General features: G+C 42.9%; 1 pseudogene; it reads right to left on the reverse strand.

Moving 5' to 3' along the window:
* Window positions 1-180: 180 nt before the first annotated feature.
* Window positions 181-26,331, reverse strand: LOC112605320 (annotated as a pseudogene).
* Window positions 26,332-27,851: the final 1,520 nt, after the last annotated feature.

Genomic DNA, 27,851 nt, shown 5'->3' on the forward strand with positions numbered 1-27,851 from the left:
CTGTATGTGGTCTCCGGTTTTGATGTCACATAGGCAGGCTGGCCTCTACTGCAGGGGGCCACAGTGAACCAGCAGAGTAAGGCCACAGACTCAAAGGAAGGGGTCCTGCCCACCTCCTCAGCTTGTTGTGCCCTGCATGCTCGGCCCTCCTTCTGTTAAGGCACTGCCCACACTGTGCTGTTACTCTCTTCTACATTCAGGACCAGGCTTCAGCAGCCCTGTCTCCACATCCCCTGGCGGGTACTGGAGCATCCGAAGGGCTCTGCAAGAAATGAACACTCACAGTGCCTGACACAGTGCCAGCGACAGTCAAGGAGGCCTGGAAAGAGCTAAGGCCTTGGAATCAGGCACTTCTGGATTTGAACTCTGGGTCTGATTCTTACGGATCCTATGACCTTGAGCAGATTACTAAACCCCTCTGAGTTCCAACTTTCTCATCTGTAAAATGGTGAGGATGCCTGTCTCAACACATTACTGCAGATGCAACCTTGTAGCATATGGAAAATGGCAGCAAGGTCCTCAGCACAGGGTAGGGGCTGAGGCTGTTTTTTTCCCCAGCAACAGCTGCCGGTGAGGAAGTAGAACCTTCTTTCCAGTTGCCCTATGGAAGTTCTTAGTGCTTTCTTGGGAGGAGTCAAGGCCCCTGCTCACCTGACAGCTTGCTTTTCTTAGGCTTCTTTGCATCTGTGTAGACAGGAGGGAAACAGTTACAAGACTGACCAGCCACAGACAAGGCCTCCTGCCTCTGGGACTCAGTTGGGAAGAGACTGGGACAGGAAAGCTCTGGGGCCAAGTCCCCCAGGATGCCATTCTCCTCTCTAAAAACCAGCACAGCTCTCCCCACAGAGCCCAGTGCCTGGTGACTGTCCCAGTGCCTGGTGACTGTCCCCAGATCTCAAGGATTCCAGGTCAGTTTGAAAATTGCCCCACCTACTGGGAATACAGCCATTAGCATCATCCACAGTCTCTAAACAGCTGTGCTTAGAACTGTGTTCTCAAACTTCTAAGACTCCATGCCCTTTGGGAATATAGTCAACAAATACTTTTGAACACCTGCTATGTGCCAAGTACTGTTCTAGGTGCTAGAAATGCACTACAAAAAGAAACATTCCTTCCACAGATTACATGGGTATGGATATGAAGTAAACAAAAAAAGTAAAATTAGAACCAGAAAGTGACTAATGTATTTCATTCGAAAGTAACAAGTGCTTTGAGAAGAAAGCAATGGAGAGGGATAAGAAGGCTAGGGGTGGGGGTACATACTCTCAAATCTCGAAGAGGTGGTGTGGGAAGGCCTCCCTAGAAGGTGATATTTAAGCAAAGACTAAAAGGAGAAGAGGGAGAAAAATTATGTGAACTCTGAGAGAAGTGCATTTGGGGCAAAGAAAACAGCAAACGCAAAGGCCTTAAAGCAGCAGCTCGCCTGGTGTGGACAACATGCGAAGTGCACACTGCCCACACCCTCTCCAAGGACGAGCTCCCTGCCTAGTCACTGGAGCAGTGACTTAAACCGGGACGGTGTCTAATTTACCTCAGATAGTCTCACAATGGCAGGTCCTACTAAAGGCAAGAAAAAAAAAAAAAAAAAGAATTCAAACTGACCTGGTGGTTTCACATTAAAGTGTTTTCAGGGAACGAATGTTCCAAGAAATAGGGTCAACCGCCAATGGCTCACTAGCACCCAAGCTTCCAGTTACGGGCACTCAACTCACAGCCCACCTGCACGCAAGCATCCCGTCTGCAAGCATTCAGCCTAAGCAGCCCTACGTCATCTGTAGCCCTTGCCTCTTTGCAGACAGCCTTCCCTCTGCTGTATTGCCCGTTGCTCCCTTGCAACGTATGTCTCCTTTTCTCTAAACAAATCTGCCTTTCTAAATTCATTATTGTCTTGATTAATTCCTTTATCACCATGCGCTGGCCTCACACAGCCGTTAACCACGACAAGTTGCATCCTCAAAGATATTTAACCCGAGGAAAAAACTGCCACAAGGTGGCGCCACATTACACCAAAGGAACAGATGGATTTGTCTTGAACGTGGTCCCCAGAATTGCTCACAGGCTAGCTGCAGATGCCTTCTAATAACACAATTCTACATTTTATACTAACTAAGTTTGGGACCCAATTTGTGTTTCAAGTGAAATAGGAAACAAAGTCATCAGCTGAAAATGACATGGAAGTGTTGGAGGTTTGCAGAGAGAGAAGAACATATGAGATACTCACCTAGGAACCCAGGAGACTGAAGAAACTAAGGGAAACACATAATGTGTTGCCAGGCAGCACTGAGGCATATGCAAGTATATTGACACATAGTGCCTTGTGTGTGTGTGGATTTTTCCAACCTCCATCAGCCATGCTGTGCGGGTGCCGGCACAGAGCAGGGATAAGGCTAGACGCAACCAGGGCTGTGGTTTTGCCACATAAGGACGATGAAGTAAAAGGGGCAGAAGTGTTGACAGTGGCTGCAAGGGAGTGATTCCAACAGGCCTTGGAATTTCATCTGGGTAATAAAGGAATGAGAACCCTAGTGGGGTGAATAATGGTGAAAAAGGTAGATGACTTAATGGATTGCATGGATCAAAGGATTTTTTGACTCACGGGATAAGAATGAAGAGGTTGGAATGTGAGGTCACAGATTAGGATATTAGAAACTAGAATTAAGGAGGGGCTGGAGTTATTGGTAATGATCTGGCAGTAAGTGGCTAAGCTGGGGGATCATTGCAAGGTTATTGGAGGGAAGAAAATTAAGGATCTGAGAGGCTGCCCTACTAGAAGGAATGTCTATGTGCGTATTGAACCATCAAGGATTGGGACAGGGTTCTGCTGCAGCAAGTGACAGTCACCCTCCAACAAATGAAGGCGAGGAACAGGAAGATGGTGAATGACTGCCATAAGAGGACACACTAGAGGGTGGCAGGAGTTGGAGCTACCACAGTGAATCGGAGGAGGAAGAATGATCTGGAAGCATCAAGGAGGACCTTACTCCATCCCTGGGCCCTGTGACATAAGAGTTAAGGGAGGAAAAAAGACAGCCAGCCCTGGAAAGGACTGAGATAAAGCAGTACCCTCAGGCAGAACCGGGTTTCAGTAAAAGCAGGAGGGTGAAGGGAAGGGTTAAAGAAGAGGTACAGAAACATGCTGAGGATGAACCAAGCCTTCCAGAGACACCCTGGAAGAGCCCCTGGAGGTGGAGAGGAGTGGATGGGATTGGAGCAGAAGATGCAAAAAGCCATATCAAAATTACAGTGCAAGAGATGAGGATGGCCTGGGTGATTATGCAAACAAGGATAAAGAAAATAATGAATTTTGCCCCCATTTTCAAAGACAGATAGCAGCAGCAAGACTGAAACTCTGAGGAAAATCATATTCCCTACTCCTCCAACATAGCACACACACTTACAAAAACAATACACAGACTCCTGGCCAATGGGCTTCGAAACCGAGGAGGATCATTAAATTTAAATGTTCACCACTGCATGAAACCTCCCTGGGTCCTGCCCTTCCTTCCCCACCCTCCTGCACTTGGGTCGGGGCACAGGAGTGATTCTCTTACCTCTCAGAGTGGAGCCAGTGTTGGCTGCATTGAAGGCTCCAGGTACGCACACAGGACAGACATTCCTGGACCAGAGTGCACAGAGTGAGGCTCCAATGCACCCTGTTAACTGCAGGAAGAATGAATGAGCCTCCGGTAGGGGCTGGGACAGAGAAGGGGATTCAAGGGACCCAGGAGGGTTTGGGTGGAACTTATCTTCATGGCTCCTTGCAGGCTTGACTTCAGGGTTAACCAGAAAATGAAGGTACAAGTGCCTTGTGAACTCTAAAACTCCAGACCAGTCACTCTCAAAGTGCCGTCCACCAGTCCAGCACACCAGCATCACTGGAAGCTTGTTTGAAATGCAAATCATAAGGTCCTGCAGAGCTATGGATGAATTAGACACTCTGGGAATGGGGCCCTGCAATCTATTTCAACAGGTCCTCCAGGTGACTGTGATGCAAGTTAAAGCCTGAGAAATTCTGTCCTATACAAAGGGATGTCAACTCAAGCTGCTCTTCAGAATCACCTGTAGCACTTGTTCACCTGAATCCCTGAGAATGGAGCCTCAGGACTGCTATTTCTCAAAGTCTGCCCGGTGATCCTGAGATGGGGTTTGGGGGACAGAGATCCAAGGTGCTACCAGGTGTGAGGAATTGTTAGAAGGCAAACCTGGCTGCCATTTAGGGTGCTTAAAGGGTACAGATCCTAGGATTCTGCCTCCCACAGCTCAATCAGACTTTCCTAGAATGGGATTGCTGTCCAATGGCGTGCCCCCTGGGTGACTCTGATGTACAGCCTGGGCTGGGAACCACCAGAGGATTACCTTCCAATGACCAAGCTGACAAACTTGCTTCAGGCTCTGAGTTTCACATTTGATTTTCTAGCCCCTGTCCTTCCATGAATCACCTGCCCCCTTCCCTCCTAACCAGGGGCACAGTCAATGGAAGCACTAATGTGGCCTCTGCTTGGCTCAAGACAACAGGTGGAAACGTGGCCATAGGTGTACAGGGCTGCCTGCCATGTATTAATAGCTACAGATTTGAAAGATCCAAGGACAAGAGACTAGAAAAAAATTTAAAACAGCCAAGCATTGGCCCAATAATGGCATTTTAGAAATCCGCCAAATATTAAGACGCTTTTTGAAAAATATCCAGAGCAATCATGTAAAAGTGCTTAATCATTAATAAAAGCTAACATTTGTTGGGTGCCTCCTGTGGGTACTTCCTGGCACTAGGCTAATTATGTTTTTAGGAGTTAGTTCAAATGCTCCCTGTCATAATTATGTGAAGAGATATGAATATTAGCTCCATGGTACAGATTAAGAAGAGGTTACATAAATAAAAAGGAATGATACTCAAATTAGTAACCCGAGCCCGTGCTCTTAAACACTATGCTATTATTGGTGGACTCTTACATAGGCGGCAAAAGTCAAACACTAGATTGACTTCTGTCCCACTTCCTGCCAAGATGAAGTACAAGATTCAGGTACGCCCTTCCACATTAAACAACTTAGGAATCAGACAAAATATACAAAGCATTGTTTGTTACACATTGGATAACAGACAGCACTAGATAGTGGGGTCTGAGGAAAGCGGTGAAATGAGGTGAGTCTTAGAATTGCCCCGGTTTACCATGGGGCATAGTAAGGGCATAGCTGCAGCACAAGGAAGCAGACCCCAACAGAGACTGGCGTTCACCTGAATTGAGGAAACCAAGTTGAAAATGTAGGAACACTAACACAGTTAGATATGTAGGCAAGAGTATCAGAGAGGAGACAGTTCCAGGGAAAAAGAGTTTTACAGAGAGAGAGGGAAAGAGAGACAGCGAGCTCCGGAGACCTGCAGAAGATTCCCCTAAAGTCACTAGCTGAGTACTGATCAGCGCATACATGTAAGGATATTACTCAATATGTGGAAAAGAACAGAAGGCATGATGTCCAAAGCTCACCCAAGGACAGGAATCATTTATGTTTCCACCAGCCAGAGTGGAACAACCTTGGAATGCATACGGAATAGTCGAATGAATATTTCCTCAATAATAAGCTCAAGTTAACTGAGATTAAAGCCTGCCCGCTTTGTCTGGACCTGCCTAACAAAGCTTTGAGGGAAGCCTCAAAAGAATGAAACTGTGCGCAAGTAACTTAACCGTGTCCCAGAACAAAACTCAAGAATATTTAAAGAGATATTAAAATATTATCAAACCCAACAAGGTTAAATTCACAATGTCTGGCATCCTATAAAAAATTACTAGGCTTGAAAATTGGCAGGAAAATATTATTCATAATGAAGAGAAAAAGCAATCAATAGAAACAGGCTCAGAAATTCTACATGTGATAACATTAGCAGACATTAAAGGGTTATGATTATTTTACATGTTAAAGAAGGTAGAGAAGAGCATAAGCACATTAAAGAAGGACAGGAAAGTCCCAGTGCTCACACAGGGCCAGGAGCAGTGCCTGTTTTCACCAGTCAGGTGGGAAAACTTCATATTTCATGGAGCATTGGTAGAGTACACAGTGTCTTGCTTTAGTAGAGGGATAAATGCTGTTCTGTTCTCACCTAACCCATCTTAAAAGAAAAACCTGAAAGGATCAAACTGTATCCAAGTAACCTAATCACATCCTAGCACGCAGCTCGACTAGTTATAGAAACACAAAATATTAATATCTAGAAACACAAAAATAATATCTAGCACCCAACAAGGTTAAATTCACAATGTCTAGCATTCAACTGAATTTTCTAGGCCATCAAAGAAGCAGTAAAATATGACCCCTAAGGCCGGGCACAGTGGCTCATGCCTGTAATCCCAGCACTTTGGGAGGCCGAAGTGGGTGGATCACCCAGAGGTCAGGAGTTCAAGACCAGCCTGGTCAACATGATGAAACCTCATCTCTACTAAAAATATAAAAATTAGCCCAGCATGGTGGCAGGTGCCTGTAATCCCAGCTACTCAGGAGGTTGAGGCAGGAGAATCGCTTGAACCTGGAAGAAGGAGGTTACAGTGAGCCGAGATCGCATCATTGCACTTCAGCCTGGGCAACAAGAGCAAAATTCCATCTCAAAAAAATACATGTATATGTGACCCATAAAGAGGAGATAAATCAACACTTCAAAACTGACCTAAACTTGCAAAGATACTATAATTAACAGAAAATGACAGTTTACTAAGTACTCCATATGTTCAAAAAGTGAAAGGTTGAACATACTAAGTAGAGATGTATAAGACATAAGAAGACCCAAAATGAACTTTTAGAGTTGAAAACTACAATATTTAAGATAAAAATACACTGGATGGGATTAATAGTAGCTTATACATTGCATAAGATAAAAAAGAAATGAGCCTGAATACAGCACAGTATAAACTATCTTAAACAAAAACACAGAGAGAAAAAATAACTTTAGAGACTTGGCTCTTATCCTCTATTTGTTTTTAAACAGAGGATAAGGGGCAGAAGAAGTGTTTGAAGAAATCATAATATTTAAATTTTCAACTGAGATAGGAATAGCACTGGGTAGTCGCAGGAGGCTGGAAAGACCCAAACAGCAGTTAAAACAGGAACTAGGCAAAGAAACTGCAGGATAACAGTAAACCTAAAATAAGGGAGAGAAAACAGCCAAAATGCTGATCCAGGAGACGTGTCCATGACTCTTGGGCAAATCCAAACAAAGGTGGGGGGGAGTGACTGGGAGGTCCCTATAATCCTGTCCTTTTCCAGAATACCTTATGACTATTTCACTTCCTAACTAAAGAAACGCTTATAAAACCAGAAACCAAAACTCTCTTGTGTGCGACTCATTCTTACAAGCATGCCCTTCTCTCTTAAGAGAGAGCACTTCTATTGCAAATAATGCTGCAATGAACATACGGATGCATGTATTTTTGTAATAGAATGATTTATATTTTGGGAGGTATATACCCAGTAATAGGATTGCTGGGTCAAATGGTATTTCTGGTTCTAGATCTTTGAGGAATCCCCACATGGTCTTCCACAATGGTTGAACTAATTTACATTTCTACCAACAGTGTGAAAGCATTCCTATTTCTCTGCAACCTCGCCAGCATCTGTTGTTTCTTGACTTTTTAATAATCGTCATTCTGACTAGCATGAGAGATGGTATCTCATTGAGGCTTTGATGTGCATTTCTCTAATGATCAGTGATGTTGAGCTTTTTTTGGTCATATGTTTGTTGGCTACATGAATGTCTTTTCTTGAGAAGTATCTGTTCATGTCCTTTGCCCACTTTTTAATGGGTTTTTTTTTCTTGTAAATTTGTTTAAGCTCCTTGTAGACTCACAATATCAAAGACATGGGATCAACCTCAATGTCCATCAATAATAGACTGGATAAAGAAAATGCAGTACATATATACCATGGAATACTATGCAGCCATAAAAAGGAATGAGACCATGTCCTTTGAAGGGACATGGATGGAGCTGGAAGCCATGATCCTCAGCAGACTAACGCAGGAACAGAAAACCAAACACTGCATGCTCTCACTTATAAGTGGGAGCTGAACACTGAGAACACATGGACACAGAGAGGGGAACAACATACATTTGGGGCCTCTCAGGGGTGAGGTGGGGGAGAGAGAGCATTAGGAAAAACAGCTAACGCATGCTGGGCTTAATACCTAGGTGATGGGTTGATAGGTGCAGCAAACCACCGTGGCACACATTTACCTGTGTAACAAACCTGCACATCCTGCACATGTACCCCAGAACTTCAAACGAAAAAGAGAGAACACTTCTCTCCTAAGTGTCTTTTGCTTTGCAATAAAAACTTCCTGACTTTCACTTCATTCTGACTTGTCCCTGAATTCTTTCTCATGATGGTGTCAAGAACCTGGACACTGGCTGGGGCTGGGGATTCACCAGCATCCAGAGACCCTCCTGAGCCATCCACAGTACAACTTTGACACAAACTATGAAATCACAGATCCAAGAAGCTCAAAGAACCCAAGCACAAGAAACACGATGAAACTACATGAAGGAACACCAGAATCAGATTGTTAAAAATCAGTGATAAAGAGTAAATCTTAAAAGCAACCAGAACAAAAGATACATTATATATGCAGGAGTAAAGATAAGTATGACAGCAGATTTACAAATAGAAAAAAACACAAGTGCAGCAACAGAAACAAAGTATCAATGCAGAATTCTATATCTAGTGAAAATTTCCTTCAAAACAAAGGTGAAATAAAAACTTATTTTCAGGAATACAAAAGTTGAAAAAATTAACCACTAGCATTCGTCACGGCAAGAAATGTTAAAGGAAGTCCTTTAGACAGAAAGAAAATGATATTGGGTGAATATCTGGATTCCCACAAAGAAATAAAAAGATCCAGAACAGATAACTTAATGGGCAAACATGTAATTTTCATCAACAAGTGAATGAATAAACAAATCATGTTATATCCATATGATAGACTACTACTTAGAATACAAAAGAAGAACTATTTATGCACGTGATAACATGAATGACACTCAAAATTATTCTTGAGTGAAAGACACCAGATCAAAACAAAGTACATATTGTATGATTCTGTTTATTTAAAACTCTATAAATTGCATGCTATTCTATAGTGACAGAAAGAAGATCAGTGGCTGCCTGGAGACAGGAAGAGATTACAGAAATGAGAATTCCTTAGGAGGTAATGGACAAGTTCATTGCCCATCATATGTATACAGCCATAATGGTTTTACAGACACATATATATGCACACACACATAAATATAAGTTATCAAATTACAGTAAGTCCTGATTTAATGTCATTAGGTTCTTGGAAAGAACTTAAAGAAACTTGAAGCAAAACGATGTGCAATGAAACCAATTTTACCATAGGCTAATTAATATAAAGAAGAGTTAGGTTTTACAGCATATTTCTGGTCACAAGAACATCATCAAACTTGTAAATAAAGACACAAAACACTTCTAATATTAAATATCAAAATAAATATGAGTTATACTGAATTTAAGAAAGATTAATAAAAATAAGTAAGTTCATTATTTACTGGATTTTCGGTAAGCAGTGAGTCGTGGTGGTAATAGTGGAAGTGGGTTAAGTCAAGAAATAAGTGTTTGCAAAACAAAAATTTTAAACAGCCTCTCCTACCACCACACATCAAACAAGAAAACATGGTGGGCTCGCTAAGCACTTTTGTACCACATCATATCCTATGCATTTGTATGATTATCGTAAATGTTTTATGATATTTTTTAGAGACAGGGTCTCACTCTGTTTCTCAGGCTGGAGTGCAGTGGTGCAATCATAGCTCACTGCCAGTCTCAACCTCCTGGACTCAAGAGATCCTCCCACCTCAGCCTCCAGTGTAACTGGGACTACAGTTGTGTGCCACCATGCTCATCTATTTTTTTATTATTATTATTTTTTGTAGAGACAAGGGTTGTGCTTTGTTGCCCAGGCTAGTCTTCAACTCCTGGGCTCACGCAATCCTCCTGCCTCAGCCTCCCAAAGTGCTGGGATTTCAGACATGAGCCAGCAGCACCTTGACTAAAAATTTTATTTCACAATAATTATAATTCATTCCTTCATTCATTTTACAACCTACTTGTTCCAGTTCCGGATCTCGGGTGACCAGAGCCTATCCTGGCAGTTCATGCACAAGTCAGGAAACAGCCCTGGACAGGACACCATCCTACTGCAGGAGGATGGTGTCCCACACTCACTCAGACTGGGAGCATGCAATGAACCTAACGTGCACTTTGGAATGTGTGTTATATGCCCACTAGAACAGCTAAAATTTAAAAGATCGACCACACTGAGCGTTGATCAGGATATGACACAACTAAATCTTTTAAGCGCGTCTGTGTAAATGGCACAGCCACTTTGGAAAATAATTTGGCAGTTTTTCAAGTCAAATATACCCAAAGTGTATGATCCACTTCTCAACAATCAAACAAGAGAAACAAAAGCCATGTCTACACAAAGATGTGTACACAAATGTTCATAGCAGCGTTCATTATCTTAGCCCCAAGTTGAAACAAGCCAAATGTCCATTACCAGATGACTGAAACATACAAATTGTGGTATATTGATACAATGAAACACTACTTAGTAATAAAAAAGAAAGAGCTATCAATATGTGAAACAACACGGATGAATCTGAAAACAATGATGCTAAGTGAAAGCAGCCACACAAAAGTTACATACCGTATGATCACAACTACATAAAATTACAGAAAAGGCAAACTAATCTATAGACAGAAAAGCAGATTAGCGGTTATCTAGGGATGGGGCAGAAGGGAGGAAAGGACGGATTGCAAAATAGCACAAAAATATTGGAAGGATGACAAATATATTTATCATCTTGATTGTGGTGATAGTTTAATGGGTGTATATATAGATAAAACCTCATCTAATTGAATACTTTAAATATATGCATTTCATTGTGCATAAGTTATTTATCAACAAAACTATAAAATAATATATGCCTACATACATTTTAAAATATTCAAAATCTCACATAGTTATATACATAAATGCAACTGAATATGTATTTAGATGTTTTAACAAGCAGAAAGGACTGGTTAAACTCATAATAGTGGCTGTTTCTGGGAAGGGTGAAGGAGACAAGAGATGGAAAAGAGGATGAGAGCCAGAAGAGACCCTTGTAATGTTTCCTTTCTTTTATTAAAAATACACTGACAGTTAAAGCTGAGAGGTGAGAATAATATTCTCATGGTTTTTGTGACCTTAAAATTTCACAAACTAAGTGAAACGGCAGAAAGCGAAAAAATAAACGTAAATAAATGTTATATTGCCCAAAAAGAGATTTAAAATGGAGGTTAGACACATGAGGCTTACTTTCTCAAAAAAGTAGAATCTGCAGGGAAGTTTAACAACTGTAAAGAATGAAAGCTGGTAGCTTCTACCAGCCCAAAGCCTAAAATGTTCTGCTTATTATAATTCGTAGGTAATATATTTTATGTTTGCAAATGAATGCAGTGATTTTAGACCTCACTTTTAGAGATGTTAAAAATGCAAAGTACATATTCCAATTCTTCCCGATTTTCCTTCTCTTTCCATGAATGAAAAATATACATATTTGATGATTTCCAAGTTCATACAACTGATCTTTCTCTTAGCTTTCTCTTACCAAACTCCCTCCCTCATTCAGCCACCAGCCAGTCCAACTGTGCCACCTGCACAGCAGCCCTCATACCGTCTCACATCAGGATCCTGCCCGATCTGCGAGGAGCAGCAGCAAGAAAGAGACAGAACCTCCATGCTGAACATCTTGGGGCTTTCTCAGAGACTCCAGAGGACCCTGATAGGGACAGAGCCTGGCCAGCAATCCATGTTGCCAGCTGTATGATTGTGGGCAGGTAAATTCTCAATTTAAAATGGGTGTAATAATAACATGTTCTTCCCAGAATGAGCTTAATGAAGATCATATGGCTGTTTGGAACTCAGAAAAGCACTGGTGAGGATGCCAACAGGGGAACCAACAGCCTATAAATAATCATTTAAGAAAGAGCATGAATGTAATTACTTAGGAACAAAGGGCAGAGTGGAGAGATGCCCAGAACTGAGCTGGACAAGCTGCACCCTTTAGTGGCTCAGCCCATGGGCTGACAAGGAAAATGGAGGAGTTACCAAAGAAGGTGGAAGGAAACCAGGAAAGTGGCCCTCACCCTGCCCAGGGCAGGGCTCAGTGGGAGAGAAGAAGATCTGTTACAAAGGCTGCCAGGAGGTCGAGTCATGTTAGAATGTCCATGTGAAAACATCCACTGTGTGTATCTAAAGAGAGTGGCTGTGAAACAGGTCAGAGTCAATGGTCTCATTGTCTCAGATGTTATCTGCACACATTGTCTCATGACCAAGAAAATCAAGCAGCATGGACAAAAAGGGTGAGGTTGAAGCGAGAATTTAATAAGTGAAAGAAGAAGGCTCTCTGCAGCGAAGAGGGGAGCCTGAGTGGGTTACCACTTTGACAGCTGAATCCAAAAGCTTTTATAAGAAACTCCTCTCATCTCTGTAGCTGTTTGAGTAACTTCTCTTATCTGTAAAACTGTCTGTATAACTCTCCCTTATCTATGCAGCCATAGGATGTCTCCAGGTAAGCATAAAGTTAGCCTTTCTTGTTTGTATAACTGGGTTTGTTTTAGGCAAGCCCCCATCCCCTCCCCGTGTAAGCTCCCATGGAGCCCACTATGTACATGTCTGAGAAGTGCAGGAAACTTTTTTCTGGGAACTCGCTAATCATACAAAGAACAAGAGGCTTCTGTGCTGCTTATCTATTCAGGTGCAGCCTGAGTTTTCCCCAGGCCGCTCTATCTTTGCCTGTAGCTATGATTTTTCAGGCAGGCTGCTTCTCCGAAAACGAGCCTTAACTGTCTACCTATCAGATTTTTCCTTTTCTTCTCCCTCAGCTGGTTCCCCTCACCAAGGCTGAGCAAGTGAAAAGGAGGGCACAGGGCAAGCCAATAGTGAGCAGCAACAAGGAACTGAGACAGCAGAAACCACTCTTCACACCTGGGTTGAAAAGGGGTGGGGAGCCAGGACCACAGCTCAGGTAAGAACATAGGTAAAGGAATATTGTTGTTGTGTTGTTTTTAACTATGAGAAAGCATTGAGCTTTAAATTTCTACATGAAAGATCCAGTTCAGACAGGAGCACCCAATATTCAGAAGAGAAGGACATGGTGTAAAGGTCCTGGGAAGGCTGAGAGGATTGGGACTCAGAATCCAGAGCAGAAACTGTCTGTGAACAGAAGAGGTACCTCCCCCAGTGTAACAAGAGGGAGGGAGAAGGGACAGATGCCAAGATGGTTCAGCCAGAAGGTTTGGTGGTAAATGTGAGGCTGTGCCCACCTGCTGGCTTCAATTTTCTCTTTAAAATATCAGATGGAATCATTTGATGAAGGCCATGCCATGCAATGAAATAGCAATCTGAGGCATGGAACAGCTCCAGTTTAGCCTGTGTTTAGGGTAATTATGGCTCCAATCCAGGAGACAAATATGACTAGGGAAAATGAAGTCTAAGAAAAAATGGTCTCAAGTTGACCGCGAGTCTTCTGGGAAGCTGAGACCGCAGGTGGGGCTGAGAGGGGAAGAGGAACCCACCTGCTGAAAAACATCAGGCTGTTGGCTGGGGGAGGGATGAGGTCTGTGTTGTAGAGATGGATGGATTCCTAAATTTGGGTAAAGGTTTCAACTCTCCCCTCTGCAGGGTGTGGAAATAAACAAAGACCACCCAAATGAGAATAAGTAAAGACTATTTATCCAGAGCTTGCTCTGACAAGGGAGTTGGCCACCATCACTTGCTTGGCAGAGACTCAGAAGTAAGCAGGGGAGAAAGCCTCATAGCAGACAGAAGGGAAGGCTTCATGTGTGGAGGCTGTAGATGTGGGTGAGCTGCAGATGGCTAACTAGAAATGGGGCCTCCTGTGTGATTGATTAGGGGCATGTTCGACTTTCTCTGGTTGGTCCTACATTGGAAGAGGGAACAAAAAATTTAGGGCAGCTGTACAGTTATTAATCAAGTGTTGGCCATTTTTGACTGACTGTTACAAGAGTGACTGACTCCCTGGATTGTTTGCTAGAAATAGTGGTCTTCACTTCCTGCAAGTCTGACCTTCTGGTAGTAGGCTTCCTGGGTTGGCTATTGTGGATAATGAGTAGATTTCCTGAGCTGATTCCTGCAGATTGTGGATCAGAGTTATTTTATATAAACAGTCTGGCCATTTTCCACTTACATATTCCATCTTCCAAGAGCTGGCCAAGCTGATCTCTTACCTGTCTCCCCCAGCCCCTCCACTCTGGCTGCGAAAATACAAGCCACTAGGTGAGGAATGGGGGCAATTGAAGACTGAAAGTTTTTCTTTGCTAGGCTTTGCAGAGCTGAGGAAAGAGATGACAACATCCAAGTGTCTGCCCTGGGCCAGTCTTAGGGCTGCAGTGGTAATGCTAGAACTGTGTGAGTTTATATTTTCATTTGTCTCTCTAACTAAGGTGGAAAAAAAACCCAGAAAATTGTCTGTCTGCAGTTTCTGCAAAAGTCTAACACTGTGCTTCCCAACATTGCAGCCATCAGCCACAGGTGATTATCAAGCACTTTAAATGAGACTGGTCCAAATTGAGATGTGCTCTGAGAATAAAACACACAGCAGATTTCGAAGACCTAGTACATGCCCTGATTTCAAGCTATATTACAAAGCTGTAGTAATCAAAACAGTATGGCATTGGAAAAAAATAGACACATAGGTCAATGTGACAGAATAGACAGCCCAGAAATAAACCCATGCATGTAGAGTCAACTAATCTTTGACAAGAGTACCAAGAATACACAATGGGCAGCACTTTGGGAGGCCGAGACGGGCGGATCTCGAGGTCAGGAGATTGAGACCATCCTGGCTAACCTGGTGAAACCCCATCTCTACTAAAAAATACAAAAAACTAGCCAGGCAAGGTGGTGGGCGCCTGTAGTCCCAGCTACTTGGGAGGCTGAGGCAGGAGAATGGTGTAAACCCGGGAGGTGGAGCTTGCAGTGAGCTGAGATCCGGCCACTGCACTCCAGCTTGGGCGACAGAGCAAAACTCCATCTCAAAAAAAAAAAAAAAAAAAAAAGAATACACAATGGGGAAAGTCTCTTCAATAAATGGTGTTGGGAAAACTAGATATCCATATGCAAAAGAAAGAAATTAGACTCTTATGTTTCACAAAATCTAAAATTAATTCAAAGTAGAAAACGACTTACATGTAAGATCTAAAACCATAAAACTCCTAGAAGAAAACATAGGGAAAGAGCTCCTTGACACGGGCATTAGCAATAATTTTTCAGATATGACATCAAAAGTACAGGCAATGAAAGCAAAAACAAGTGAGAGTATATCAAACTAAAAGTTTCTGCACAGCATAAGCAATCAACAGAATGAAGACACGACGTATGGCTTGAGAGAAAATATTTACATCTGGCAAAGGGTTAATATCCAAAATATGTAAGTAATTCACACAACTCAGTAACAAAAACCAAATAACCTGACTTTTTACAAAATGGGCAAAGGACCTGAATAGGTATTCCTCAAAAAGAAGACATACAAATGGCCAAGGGATTTTGAAAAGCTGCTTAACATAACTAATCATCAGAGAAATACACAAATCAAAACAAGATATCATCTCACACCTGTTAGAATGGCTATTATTAAAAAATGAGGTAAGTATCAACCAGGTGTGGAGGAAAGGAAACCCTTGTACAGTATTGATGGGAATGTAAATTAGTACAGCCATTATGGAGAACAGTATGGAGATTCCCTAACAAAATTAAAAATAGAATTACCATATGACCCAGCAATTCCACTTCAAGGAATACATTCAAATAATATCAGTATCTCAGTAAGATACTTGCACTCCTATGTTCGTTGCAGCATTGTTCACGATAGCCAAGATACAGAAACAAGTTAAATGTCCATGAACAGATAAATGGATAAAGAAAATGAGGTACATATATATACAATGGAATATTATTCAGCAAAATCCTGACATTTGTGATAACCTGGATAAACATGGAGGACATTATGCTAAGTAAAATCAAAGCCTGACACAGAAAGACAAATACCACATAATCTCACTTACATATGAAATCTGAAAATGTTAAATTTATGGAAACAGAGTAGAATGGTAGTGGCCAGAACCTGGGAGTAGAGAAAATGAGATGCTTGTTAAATCAAATCACCACATTGAATATATATAATCTATTTGTCAATTAAATATTTTAAGAATAAAAATATCTAGTACCAAAAAAAGAATGCAAAATGTCTCAACAATGTTATATGAATTGCATTTTGAAGTGATAATATTTTGAATATTAGGTTAAATAAAATATATTTGAAAAATTGGCTTCACCTATTTCTTTCCATTTTTGCTAACGTAGCTACAAAAAATTTAAAATTACGTATGTGGCTCACATTATACTTTGATTACACTATACAGGTTAGTGACTATACAGACTAGTCTAAGAGATGTAGCAGGGTTCCAGAAAGACCCAGGTTTGGCCGGGTGCGGTGGTTCACACCTGTAATCTCAGCACTTTGGGAGGCTGAGGTGGGAGGAACACGAGGTCAGGAGATCGAGATCATCCTGGCTAACACGGTGAAACCCCATCTCTACTAAAAAAAAAGATACAAAAAATGAGCCGGGCGTGGTGGCGGGTGCCTGTAGTCCCAGCTACTCAGGAGGCTGAGGCAGGAGAACGGAGTGAACCCGGGAGGCAGAGCTTGCAGTGAGCCGAGATCGCGCCACTGCACTCCAGCCTGGGTGACAGAGCGAGACACCATCTCAAAAAAAAAAAAAAAAAAAAAAAAAAAAAAAGGCCTAGGTTTAATACAAATGAAGGGGCCAGCTGGCTTAGCCCAGCTTGTGTGGGAAATGTTGGGGAGTGGTTTAAGACAGGGCAAAGCACGACATTTTGATGCTATTGACATTTTTGGCACACAATCATTTTGTGGCCTGAAAAAAACCCAAAACATTACATTTACAGCTTTTTAAAATTAGCTACTGGCCAGGCTCACTGGCTCACATCTGTAATCCCAACACTCTGGAAGGCCGAGGTGGGTGGATCACCTGACGTCAGGAGTTTGAGACGAGCCTGGCCAACACAGTGAAACTCCATCTCTACTAAAAATACAAAAATTAGTTGGGTGTAATGGTGCGCACATATAGTCCCAGCTACTTGGAAAGCTGAGGCAGGAGAATTGTTTGAACCTGGGAGGCGGAGGTTGCAGTGAGCTGAGATCCTGCCATTACACTCCAGCGTGGGTGACAGAGCGAGACTCTGTCTCAAAACATAAAAATAAAAATAAAATTAGTTACCAAGTAATATGTGCAACCGACATGCTCATGGAATTGTTTGGCTTCCCTCTCCCATTCTCTGATCCAACCCTGTGGGCCTCAGCTTCCTTGTTGATGACCTGGATTTCTGTTACTGTCTGCTGGTGGTTTGCTTGCCTCAAATTCTCGCTCTTTTGGACCATCCTGGTCACTTCAGACAGATGATTCCACAATACACATCTGTTATCAGTGCTGCCACAGTACACATCTGTTCTCAATGTCCAAAACCCTCCAATGGCCTCCCGTTGCCTGGAGAAAAAAATTCAAACTCTTTGACATGAGTCAGGTGCCGACAGGGGTCAGAGTATACACACAAAAGGTGCATGCTGGAGGTAATGGAAGGAAGGGGTTATTTATAAAAGTGCAGGCAGGTCCAGAGGAAGCAGAAGGAGATGGTGGAGCTCCAGGCGCTGCTGACAGCGGAAATCCACAACCCTCTCTGGAGGAAGAGGAGGAGCAAGGGATAGTGGGTGACCTGCTGAGAAAGCCGGGGGTGTGAGAGGGCCACTGACAGGAGCTATGGCCTTCTATGTAGAGGAATGTGGCCACTGCCAATCTGAAGGGGTGCGGGTGCACTCTAACCAAGCCCTCTTCCCTCCCTCTGACCTCCCATTGCCTGAGCCCAACCAGGAGACAGAGGATAAGAGACCACTAAGGCAGCCCAAAAGGCCCGTCTTGAAGGTACAGAGTAGATGGAGACACCTGGCACCCCCACCTGAAACTCAGAGACACCATTTATCACCTGGATTCCCGGCCCATAACTGCACACCCACCTCTAGCCACTCCCTGCTCTGGGTTGCCCGCCTCATTCTGGCCAAGAAATCCTCCTAAAATGCAAACCCAATCACACCATTCCCCCAAGTAGAACTCTTCAGTGGCTCTGCACCATCTACACAGCAAGTCCAGCTCTGTAGTGAGACCATAAGACTTTTTATAACCCATCTCTACTCACATGCTTGCTCACAGAAGTTTCACGAATGCACACGTTTGGTTCATCACAAATGTCTAAGAGAGCCATCCTCAGCCCCTGCCTTCTCCTGGGTCCTGCTACAGAGAGGACCTAGCTGCTAAGGAGTCCAGAGATTGACTTTTGGTCATCTGTAGAACATCACAACAGCTGTGCCCTCCTGGAGCTACTGGCAGAGCTGCGCTTCCCAGGACCAGTAGAGGGCGCCATGACATTGAATGGCCACATGCTGGAGACCACATCTTGGGCTCGTGGCTGCCAGAGCCCTGAGCTCAGAATAGCACCTGCAACTTTGGGAGGCTAAGGCGGGTGGATCACCTGAGGTCAGGAAGTCGAGACCAGCCTGGCCAACATGGTTGAAACCCTGTCTCTACTAAAAATACAAAAATTAGTCAGGTGGGGTGGCTAATTTGAAAAACTTAGCTGGGTGTGGTGGTGCACACCTGTAATCCTAGCTACTAGGAAGGCTGAAGCAGGAGAATCTCTTGAACCTGGAGGCAGAGGTTGCAGTGAACCAAGATCATGCCACTGCACTCCAGCCTGGATGACAGAGCAAGACTCGGTCTCAAAAAAAAAAAAAAAAGTCTGCATAAAAACTTATCACAGGGAACAAAAGCAAGAAACAAAGAATGGGAACTTCCTTAAGTGTCTACAAGTGCAAAATAAGAAATAATGTACATTTTGAGCTTGGTTACAACAATGTCAAGAAGCCAGTCACAAAATGGTGCAATTAACGATGAAAGGCAAAACGTTCACACAAGGGCAGAATCATTCTCTTTATGAGCTGGTGTGAAAACTCTCTGCACTAGGTATGAGAGCAAGAAAGCAAAAAGAAAGGATTTCATTTTCAAATAATAACACTAAGATTATTCAGTTAAAGTTTTCATTGCAAACTGATTTTTAAAAATGTAGCTGCGCACATATTTTTAATAGCAATAGTTAGGGTCCCTGAAGAAAACTACTACAAGACATGCTAGGAGTGAAATATTCAATGAGTAAATCCAGGCTTTAAAACAAACAAATCAGAGATGATGTTTGTTTTAACCTTGTTGACATTTGTTTAATCAGAGATATGCCAGAAGCACTGCAGAAATTTGTACCCCCAGGATAGGGCTGCTATAATAGAAAGAGGTGGTGGCTTTTATACCAAGTCTGTCTGAAAGCATTGAGGTTCAGGTACTTTGATTATTAAAGTTGCAGATTAGTGTAAAATGTTGCTTGGACATCTGAATTCCACACCAAATGACATTAAAATATAAAATTCAGCTGCTTCCATCCAATTTGTTTTCAGCTCCTTGTGAAGATGTGGATGTAGAATACCCCGCTGAAAAGAGACAGGAGAATTTCACCAAGAGTTTGCAAGCTAAAGGCAGAATTGACATTTCATAACATAATACTTACCCTTACTGTTAGCAAAGCAAGAGCCTAGGAGAGCCAGATGGACACCATTTTCAAATCAAGCCCATCTTAAAACTAGCAAGACACATTCCTTGCCAGTCACGACCCATGGCCCTAAGATGTTTACAGCTAAGGAAGTGGCTTGGTAATGCCTACAAGGACAAACTTCTACAACAACAGAAAGCCCAGATGTCCCAATACCCATAACAATATATGCTTTCAAGATAATTATAGTTAAGCTTGGATGTACTTAAACACACTAAAATGTCAAGGATAGTTTTCTTTAAATCAATAGGAGAATAAATTTTTTCGTGCTGTCAGCCCACCCACACATAGGCAAAGCTTAGTTTAGTCTTTATATAGACAATATTCCTATATAGGAAAAATTTAATGATGGCATATTCCTCCACTTGCTTTCTGTGGATGCTCTACTCTGTAATGGAATAACTTTCAATAAACTATCTCAATTCACCGCACCCTGCAACTCACCTTGAATTCTTTCCTGTGTGAAATCCAAGGACCCTCTCTTGGGGTCTGGTTTGAGACCCCGTTTTCCATAACATTACTATGTTTAATAGATTCCCATCTTTTATTTTCTGTTCTGTTCCTTTCTGTTTTTCAATTGATTTTTATTACTTATGATGGATCGCACCCTTCAGTTGGTAAAGCACTGTCCTAGAATTGGGCTAAAAGAAAATGTAGTTGATTGGCAGTGGGCTCTGGAAGACAGAGGCCTTCTCACCTGCTCCAGGGCCCGTGGAGAGAGCTGAGCTTGAGGACTACAAGAGAAGAATCCTTTTGGTTCACCCTGTCGCAAACTAAGCTTGGACTCCACCTGTGCTTCGTGGGTTAAATAGAGGACTGACTCTTGTCCTTTTTACCTCTGTTGTTATAATGGTCTAATGAGTTAAATCACAAAGACTGGAAGGAAAGGTGCTGCTCTATGTAAGTGTTTCTTCATGATCACTCAGCAAGGACAGCCTGCTCCATGCATACCTCTGTGCCTTATGGCCCTGTGGGTCCGGGCCCAGAGCCACAGCTGCTCACTGAGTACAGTCAAAAGGCACAGGCAGTCCCAGAGCTAGGAACAGACTACATCCTGCAGGTCTAAGTCCATTGTTCAGAGCTGTGAACTCTGAAAAGAGGTTAATCCTGAGTGACTAACTGGGCCTAAATTCAAATTACAGCCAAGTGGCCATTTTCTGACTAGAGGTCATACATGTATTTGGAGTTCCCAGAAAACCCTGCACGGACCAATCCGAATTCAGCAAGTGTAAACAAATCAGAACTAAGCAAGTTTGCATCCTTCATTTGCATGAGTGGAACCTGGGTGGACACTTTCTCTCTAAAAGACAAACTCTCCTTTTGTCATTTGGAGCACACACATCTTCATTTTACACTGAAGGTTGTCTCTCCCTGGTCTGCAAACTGTTTGCTGGAATAAAGTCCCCTTTCCCTAAATTCCTTTTCAGATAACTTTAGTTCACAAAGCCCACAAATGCTCGTGTGACTCATGCTGTGGCTTAGCAGGCAGAGTCTGCCATTGCTCTTAGCATGGTACCGGTAGTGGCCATACCACAAAATACCCACAGAATGCATCAGATCGTGGAACAGTGCCATTCTAACAAAATGCCTCAACACCTCAACCAAAGGAGAGGTCACCTCCTCCCAGACTTACCTATGAACATAGGTGTGCAGATGTACCTGTCATCACCTTTTCCCCCAGAGGAAGCATCACCCAGGCCACTCTCATCCTGTGCCTTTCTACAGGTTGTAACAGCTCTGCTGAGTAGCTGCAGGGACATTTTGATCTGGGAAAAGTGGAGCAGAACCCTGTCAGATATAAAGAGACTGAGAATCAAAGTGGCTGGAATTCTCTTAGGTCAGCATTGTGTTGAGAGTTACCCTGTGTGTTCAATAAAACAACCACTGACTTGTCCTCAGCTTCCACTGCCAACATCTATGTTCATAAGAGGCACTTAAGAAGCCGATTGGCCAAATCTACAGTAATGCGGGATAAGACCAAAGGTTAGAGACACAGCCCTTGCAAATTATTCTGTAACAGCAATCCGCTGTGCCCAGCTGGGGCCGTGCAGACAGGAATAAGGGACGCACCGGTCCACACACCCTCAGGCGCTCACAATCTCTCACAAAGGCCAGAATTGCTGCTTTCAAAAGGATGTCACACAAGCTAGAAAAATGAAATATTAAGACAACAACTCGCCCCCCAAAAAAGTTTCCATTTCCAATATACTAAAAGCCTTGTCCTGTGCCTATTCTTTAACCTGGACTCCTCTTTAGAAGCTATACTCTAAAGAAATATTCGCCTCACTGCTGAGCTTATAGGGTACACCTAATGTCCAACAATATGAAATCCCTTCAATGAACTGCAGCACGTCCACATATAACCCACACAGAAGCTGTCCTCTTTCCTCACCTTCGAGCTTCCCATGCCAAAGAGGGACCTCTTGGACCCAAATATGTCTTAGCAATATAGAACATGCTGGAGACTTGTAGGAGAAGTGAAGAGGGTTTACAGCGTAGCCCCACAGAAAACAACTTATGATCCTGTCACTCACTTGTCCCTTTTTTCCATGCCTCAGTCTAGTCAGAAAACCACTAGATCCTAGATGGCTTCTTCTCCCTTCCCCCTCCTTTCTCTTCTCCTCTCCCTCCCTTGCTCCTCCTTCCTCCCTCCCCCACTCCTTACTTCCAACCAAAACTTGACTAGCTCCAGTCTCATCCCTCCTTATTGAAAACTATTTTACTCACCCCTCTTCCCCCACTACTGCCCAATCTTTATTCCTTACCCATATCGGACTTCACCAAAACAAAGGCCAGGATAATAAACAGGACAAACTGTCTTTCAAAAAACATTTTAATGACCATAATTTGTGATTTTGTTACAATTTGAGGAGTCCGGATCCCCAGGGAAGACTAACAAGAAGTTCTCCTGACAAAGATGGGTCTCCCCTTACTAAAAACTCCTGTAATGGCTGAAAAGAGCATGAGGTTTTTCGCGCATCTTTACACATTCAATAGAACAAAATGCAGCAGTTAAAAACGATCTGTAGAAGGCTATCTTGTGACAGAAAGGCATTGGAGATATACTGTTAGTGACAAAAATAGGTTATAAATTAATTTTTCCATGCATGCCTCTATATTTATAAATACACACACACACGCGCGCGCGCAAAGACAGGAAGGACAGACATTAAATGTTCATAGTGCTTAAGATATTGCATAGTATAATAGTTAGGACCATGGCCCTGGAGACAGAAAACTACAGCCTCTCTTCCACTTATCAGCCATGAGACCTTGGGCAATTTAGCCTCAAAGCCCCCGTTCCTTTATCTATGTGCTAGGGTTGTTATAAGAGTTAAGTGCAATACACAGAGAGCGAGAGAGAGAGTACCTAACATGTATTATGTGCTTAGTAAACGTGCATCATAGTACTCATTGTTACGTATATTCCTAACTGCTTTATACATTTTTCCCTGTCCTCTAAGTTCCCTCCCCTCACCCCCACGCCTCAACAGGCCCTGGTGTGTGTTGTTCCCCTCTCTGTGTCCATGTTGAACAAAATTTTAATAGCACTACACCAACCAGCTTTAAAATCAGGACAAAAATATTCGAATTGGATGCTGCACCTTTTTAAGGAAGTTAACATTCATGCTTTTTTCATCTTAAAGCATGCTCACAAATCAGCAACACCAACAGGAAAAATAAAGCACTGTCTATGACAATCATTTTAGCTTGTTTGCTGAACCAAACAGGTTTACATCAATGAGAATATATTTAATTACTATCAAATAGCAGCTTTAATACCAGTCAAGTCATAGATTAAAAATAAAAACAAACTTATAACTTGGAAATTAATCTTTAGGAGTTTTGAAACCTTTCTGAAAAAGCTATGTGGCTTTTTGTACCTCAGAAAAATCCAAGCAATATTCTTGGTCAAAAAACACTGATTAATGTAGAAAATGAATCAACTCACTGATAAGACACTAAAAAGAAAGGTGTACCAAAACAATCTCATTTTGAGTCTTGGTTATTTCACTGAGCTAACACATACTGTGTGTTTTCAGTACCAGTTAAACCTTGTGTCTGTGTGTGTACTATTGGTCAGATAATGTTGTTACTCTGAAAGAATTCATGACATATGAAGACAAATGCTTGCCCCTAGCACAGTCTCAGCTTCAACTGCTACAGACTATCACTGAAAAAAATGTATTGGTCAGTCTGAGCCATGTCAAGTTAACTATGGAAGTAGCAAATCCACACCACAAACTGTGCTAGCACTTTCTTTTCAGGTCTAACTCCAAAATAGGTACAGCCTGGAAGCCACTACCCCAATCTGTGAAAAGTGGTAGAACTTGGCTACCAGGAAGGTGTGGTTGTACAGTACGTTCTCATGGCCCATACCAGGTTCCCACGGAGAGCTGCACAGTCAGCCCTGCAGCATTCACAACAGTGCATTGACAAGATTCCGATGCAGATCAGCACCCATGTTTCTGATGTGAGTACTGTGGAGCCTGCTGGGAGGTAACTGAGTATCCCATGCTGCTCTTCGGCTGGGATGTACTTGGTCCAGGGTTGGGATATAGGCAGCATGTGTGTTGGAACGCTGATAGTCTGAGGCCATGAAAAGTCCACCTGAGGTAGTGGTAGGAGGAACAAGCCTGACTTTCTTCTGTGTGTGACTGTTGTCTTGATTCCTGGGTGGCCAGTTCCATTCGTGTGGTTATTGCCCTGCTGCTGGTGGTGGTTCCTTTTGTCTCCTTTGTCATCAGGTTCTTCTTCCATTAAAAATTCTGATTTGGGGTAAGGGATTTGATAACCAGCAAAAATGTCTGATGTAGGAAGTGGGTCTTCTAAGAAATGGGGAATCTGTTCCGAGGTAATTCACTTTATTGGGTCCATGGTAAGAAACTTCTAAAGCAAGTGGAATGCTTTACTATCTGGTTTAACTTTGTGTTTTTCCATATACTTGATAAGGCTGCAGTTTAGTATACTTATTTCTTCTGAAATATTTCATTAATGTTGAATGTTCAGGCATCTTTTTTACATCTTCCCAATCTTTATTTGCAGGAAATCCCATTACATTGAGTATTCTGTCCAGCCAGTCATGGTGACAAGGATTACTAGTTTTGATGTCCTCTTGACCGTGAAATACTGGTTTTGACATTAGTAATTCTTCAAACATACACCCCATGGCCCAAATATCAATAGCTTTGGTATAATGCCTTACTTAAAGCAGTAATTCAGGGGCTCGGTACCAGAATGTAACAATCACTGGATCCAAATCTGCTAATGTAAGCTAGTACAATTCTTTAAAATGTTTTGCATTATCCATTTATAATCAATTTTATTAGACCAAAAACATACTTATGTTTCTTTTCAAGGCAGCCTTTCTCTACCATGTGTGAGGCTTCCATGGGACCAGCCCTAGAAGATTCTTAAAGGATCTATAAAACATGCCCTTAAATCGTTCTGAGTTCTTACAATTTCCCACATTACTTCAGGTGAGTTTTGCTAAACTTCCCACCACTACACACCAAGCATCATTTTTTCCTCTAGCTTCCCATACTATTTTCCTCACCATCCTTCAACCCTCCCTAACAGTTTCCTTGATGCCTGCCAAGCTCCCCCTGCCACTCAGACCCAAAGCCAAAGTCACATGTCTTAAGCCTTCATTGCTGTAGCACCTCACTCCAGTACCAAATTCTGTTCCAGTAATCTGGAACAAATCAGCCCAAAGCCTGATGGATTATTTTGCTCATAATTCTGCAATTTGAGCAGGGCTAAGCTGAGATGGTTTACTCTGTTCCACATTGCTTAACTGGGGCTGGAGGATGCCGTCCTGAGTGGTTCACTCACCTAGTGACAAGTTGCTACTAGTTGTCAGCTAGGAGTGCAGCCAGGGCTGTATGCAAGACCCCAGTTTATCACCGTGTGGGCCTCTTAATGGGGCAGCTTAGAATTTCTCACTGTATGATGGCTGGGTGGCAAGAACAAGTATTCCAAGGGACAGAAAGTATTAATAAAAGCTGCAGTTCCTTCAGACTGGAAGAGGCTGGAAATGGTTACAACATCATTTCCACTACATTCTATTGGTCAAGCGATCACAGAGCCACCCCAGAGTCAAGTGGACCAAAGAACCACACGAATGGAACTGGCCACCCACGGAATCAAGACAGCAGTCACACACAGGGACCCCCATTGAAGAAAGTGAGGCTTGTTCCGCCTACCACTACTGTAGGTGGACTTTTCATGGTCTCAGACTATCAGCGTTCCAATACACATGCTGCCTGTATCCCAACCCTGGAACAAAGAATTTGCAATCATCTTTAATCTGTCCCATCAATGAAGCTATTAGCTGATGGCTTATTGCTATCATAATTTCATATCTATCCACTCCCATTTTATTATTCCCAATGATGCAAGAGTCTCAGGTATCATTGTGCTAGAAGACGCACCAGAACTCCAGGCATCCACTCACAGCTGTCAACACTGCACATCCCTGAACCAGGTTTGTGGTCCTCACCCTCAGACGACTGAAATACCTCTCTGGGCTGTGGCATCAGTAACTTTGGCCTTTCCCATCCTCTAGCCCAAGCCTAAATTGTCTTCCTTAGCTGTGAACCTGCATGGCTGGGGAGATGAAATAGCATCATTGACTTGGCCAGGCTGTGTTTTCAACTAGAAGGAGCTCCTCCTAATAGCTTTTCTAACTTTCCAAATTTTATCCTCAATACCTACTCTGAGCAACTTGCTCCAAGGTACAAGAGTAGACTTTTTCTCCCAGGAGGGCTTGCACCAGAAGTCGATGAGTTAATAGTGACATAGACAGAGGGAGAAAATGGAGCATGAGAGTATAATACCTTGGCGCATTGTGGTAAGGTACCACTGGTATCATTTGCTCCTCTATTCCAAGGGCTGGGATGACTGATATTAAAGGCAAATAGAGAATTTGTCTTAGGAAAGTGTTTTTGGAACCCGCTGCTTTGGACTAACTTTGCTCGATGGAGATTGATGCTAAATGTCTGAATATAGCATTTCTTTAGGCGGACTTGTGGCCTTCACTTGAGTGCATACCATCTGAAGGTCTGTTGTGAATTTCATCAGCCTTGTGACCAATTATGTTTGTGACTGAGTGTCAGTCACCTAGATGTCTCCAAGTCCTGCAGGCTTGGGATCATCCTGCTTGTATTTTTTTTTTTTCTTTTTTGAGGCACTATCTCACTCTGTCACCAGACTGGAGTGCAGTGGCACGATGTTGGCTCACTGCAACCTCTGCCTCCCAGGTTCAAGCGATTCTCCTGCCTCAGCCTCCTGAGTAGCCAGGACTACAGGCACGCACCACTACGCCCAGCTAATTTTTGTATTTTTAGTAGAGACAGGGTTTCACCATGTTGGCCAGAATGGTCTCGATCTCTTGACCTTGTGATCCGCCCACCTCAATCTCTCAAAGTGCTGGGATTACAGGCATGAGCCACCATGCCCAGCCCCTGTTTGTAATTTTTAAGTAGAATTTACTTGAACCCCTATCCAACATATGGTGGAAAACCCAGTTTGCTCTACCCTATTTCCTAACACCTGAGGAGTACCTCTCGTGTCACTATCTCCTGACCTCTCTCATGGCTCACATATTTCAATTGTTTCCTGTGTTGGTGCCAAACTGACCCAGAACTCGCCCCAACACACACACACACACACACACACAAAACACTATCACAAAACATTTGTATCAGCCCAGTAATTCCTCAAACCTGGCTTTAGAAACACCTAGAGGACTTTTAAACATCCTGATGCCAAGCCTGCTCCCTGGATATTTCAAGGTCAGCTATGCCTGAGAACCTGTCAACTAGCCCAGTGCTTCTCAAATGCCAGCATGTGTGAGAATCACCTGGGGAGCTTGTTAAAATGCAGGTTCTGTTTCTGGGCCCCAGGTGGGGCTCTAGACTCTGCATCTCTAGCAAGTTCTCAAGTGATGCTGATGCCGCTGATCCCCAGACCACACTTTGACTAGCAAGGAGCTAGCGGATATGAGGGATGACATGGGCCCAGCAAACAGTTACAACCAGACATCAGACACATCAGT

The sequence above is a fragment of the Theropithecus gelada genome, chromosome 13, assembly GCF_003255815.1.
Source record: "Theropithecus gelada isolate Dixy chromosome 13, Tgel_1.0, whole genome shotgun sequence".
NCBI lineage: Eukaryota > Metazoa > Chordata > Mammalia > Primates > Cercopithecidae > Theropithecus > Theropithecus gelada.